At 38.4% G+C, this 3,582-nt stretch overlaps 1 non-coding gene across 1 annotated transcript; it reads right to left on the bottom strand.

The window, feature by feature from the left end:
- Positions 1-634: 634 nt before the first annotated feature.
- On the bottom strand, positions 635-741 carry LOC119469098. Its single transcript, XR_005197919.1, has one exon. It is a non-coding gene; the product is annotated as a U6 spliceosomal RNA (small nuclear RNA).
- Between the last annotated feature and the right edge of the window lie 2,841 nt (positions 742-3,582).

A 3,582-nucleotide genomic window follows, 5' to 3' on the forward strand; every position in this document is an offset into this window, starting at 1 on the left:
AAGATTTTAAAAACTATAAACTTTTATAAACTTTTATCTATAAACTCAGTCCAAACTATAAACAATATTTAATAAATACTTTTTATTATAAAAGCCATATATTCATGAATCTGTTGGATAAAAATTCTTGACTGACATGAAAGATCACCATTTAAACAGTGATATATTCATGTTATTTCAACTTTTTGTGAAGTTACCTAGCTATTCGCTTATATAACATTTCTGATTTGGAATATCAACTTTCTAAAAACTCTTCGAATGTTTGGAAACAATACCTATCTTCTTTCTAGGGTAACATTATTCCACTCTCAACATTACTCTGTTCAACTCTTGACATTTAATGTTAATTTCATGGATAACAAACTTGACGGAGGCATCGCTCCCAAGGTGTCAGAGTCAGTGTTAATCTGTCACGGAACTGGAGACGCAACAGAGGGGTCATTTTCGTGCCACGCTGTCTTACAGCTTCTGAGGATGCTCTTCCCGACGCCTCTGCTTCAGTGTTCACTCATGCTACTTCCATCCGTTTCAGCATCAACTGGTTCCTAGATTTTTGGATTTAATAGTTCAGTAAAAATTCAAAACAAAAATTAGGATGACAAACAGATTTTCTGATTTTTAATTTTTTTTTTTTTTTAATATGGAACGCTTCACGAATTTGCGTGTCATCCTTGCGCAGGGGCCATGCTAATCTTCTCTGTATCGTTCCAATTTTAGTATATGTGCTGCCGAAGCGAGCACCTGATTTTTAATTTTTAAAGTCAGAATACTAAAATTCAAATTCAATTCCTCTCACTTAGTATCACAAAGTCAATATCTACTATCTATCCTTATTTTTCTAATTTTACTATTGATTGAAAGACAACGGATTTTTTCCAGGGATAGGGGAACGTATTTGCTGCCTTTTATATTTGCTATTTTTGTTTTCTTTCGCACCAGTTTTTCCATGTTTATCCTTTTTCTAGCAAACAATGCCTTGCTTTTACTCTTCCAGGAGGGACTTCCCCTGGCTTACCAGTTTGCAGACTCCCTCCCACGGTGCCTCTCAGAGCTGCAGTTAAACAGCTTTCACAAATCAACAACCCCAACTGAAGCTAACCTGTTACTGTTTAAGTGAGAAAATCTTGGAACTTCTGGAACATGTAACATAGCCAAAATTAACATAAAATGGGTAACAAAGAAGACTAGGAGAATGCAATGTTCCAGAAATATTTATTTTGGGGAGATTACAATGTCACTGTCTATATATTTAGAATATGCTGTATATTCAGATGAATAAAAATGAAAGCTTCAGTCCGTCGAATTTTTGTTTGTCCATGTTTAAAAAGACCAGCATTTCAAGACTTTTGGGGTAGTTACTTAAGTAGACTAGCAAATGTGTTTGGCCAAATATTCAGTAACTTCAAACTTTCTCCAGTTGCCCTGAGATCACCTGTGCTAGAGAAACACTGATACTTTTATCTGTTCTTCAGAAATTCAGGGAAACTTTAAATGTTTATCATAATATTATTCACCAAACTAAGCCTATAAACTTCCATACTTACGTCGCTGCCTTATAGCCCATGAGTTGCCTTTCAGCAAACCGTGCTACAATGATACAGAGTTATTTACATCTACTTCGGCCTCTCAAAAGAGCCTGAGACATGTTGTTCAGTTTGATTGATAGAAAAGCCTTCACCTAAGCATTCCAAAAATATCATCGTGCACTCATCTCCCCAGGGCATGTTACTATATGCTGCTAACAAAATGGTAAATAAGGTCGTTAAGAGACTGTATTGGTCAAGTTTCTATTTTAGAGAGGGAGATATGCAATACAGAAGGGAAAAATTAGAAGAAAATAAATAGAATAGTTGGCACTTGCAGCGAGTTGTTTGAATCAAATAGGTAGGCCTAATTTCCGTTGGTTGGTCAAAGGCAGGCTCTTTGCATTGTGGACATGTGAGCTGAGAGCTGATAGATGAGAAGCAGCCAGAAAGGTTGCCTTCGGAGAAGACGCAGGAGGTGCAGAGGTGCTGATGACAGAAAGGGCTGGGACCGACCTGTGGGACGGTAAATGCAGAGGAGCACAGAGAAGGAAGGCTGGGTGCCATGGAAGGTGGGAGCATTCACTGAGCAGAGGCTTCCAGGCTCGGAGAGTTTCCATGGAAGATCTTGCTCATGTCACTGGGTTTATGACTCAGAAATAGCTTCCAGAGCGTTTGTTGTATTGAATGCCTTTATGAACATGGAATGTGTAGAAAAGACTATTTAAGAACCAGAGAGTGTTTTCAGGCAGCAGTGTAATGCCTTCGATCCTCAAGGTTCACAGATGAACTCTCAATATGGGCTCTTGCCATGAGGTTTAGTTTACAAGAATCTGCAAACCGCAGCGGAAAACCTGTGTCAAGCACTCCCCGGACATTCTCATCTCTGTCATGAAGTCCTCACGGTTTATTTAAACGGTTCACACTGGTTTGTTTAACCACAAAAAACACAAATTATTCTAGTGTTTTAGAATTGTACATTTCTTAAGGGTATTATTTAAGGAAAAACATTATGACAAGCAGTGTTTGAACACAAGAGTTTCTGTAGAGATAGGAAAAGTCCTGTTTGTTTTCTTCCTCCTTTCCTCCCCCTTTCATTTCCCCCTTTCTCTTTCTTTCCTTCTGTAAAATGTATTTATTATAGTTTTTAGTCAATAAACACGTTTTAACATCTTAGCAAAGACATCAAACAGCAAATGGGTAAAATATACTTGTAGAAGAACATACCTCTCTTTACTTGAAAACTTATCACCAAAATATAATAAATGTGGATTATCTTCCCGCCCTGCGTTTCTGCTGCTCCACGACTGGTGGCGTTCTTGAGCTGCCACAGGATCCACATGCTGCCAGGCCGCAGCTCCCTGGGGCCACGTGGCAAGTGTGCACTTAATCTGGTTTAAGTTCGGCTTTCTCAGAGAGTGGCTGAAACTAAATTTAACTAACTGGTGTTTATGTCACAATGTCCAGGGGAGCGAGAAGTGCGGTTGATAGGAAATGTGTTTACTGATATTGTCAAGAATCTGGCTGAAAACCCTATCATTACAGATCACCAGGCAGTGAACACTCATAGAGAACGCTGTTCCAACATTGCAATCATAAAGGAAAAGGAATCCTTTCGCATTTTAAATTTTAGATTTGGAAATTTCTTTGAGATCTCAAATCATCCAATATCTTTGGTAAGAAGCTAGAGGTATTACAAAATCTAGTTTTTGAATGACTTATTTTTTCCTCCAACTCCATTTAGTTAAAAAAAATCTTGAAATAGTCACATATTATTTTCCCTTATTTTCTCTTTTTTCCACCAGTCAGTGATTTTAAGAACATGCACTTGAATCAAAATACGTTTGCATTTTACACCAACACTGTAACTAAATAAGAAATAGGCTATTTCATTCAGAGCCAAATACCTCCCCTGTGTTCAGGTGCAGTTGTCGCAGGTAAAGTGTGTGCCGGAGTGAGGGCCGCTCACCGTTCATTCTGACCAGGTAAAGATGCAAACACATTCCCTGACCCGACTGGCAGATCACTAAGGATGGCTTGCTGACGAATTGAGACGGCA

This window comes from Cebus imitator, unplaced genomic scaffold, assembly GCF_001604975.1.
Source record: "Cebus imitator isolate Cc_AM_T3 unplaced genomic scaffold, Cebus_imitator-1.0 Scaffold571, whole genome shotgun sequence".
NCBI classification, from domain to species: Eukaryota; Metazoa; Chordata; class Mammalia; order Primates; family Cebidae; genus Cebus; species Cebus imitator.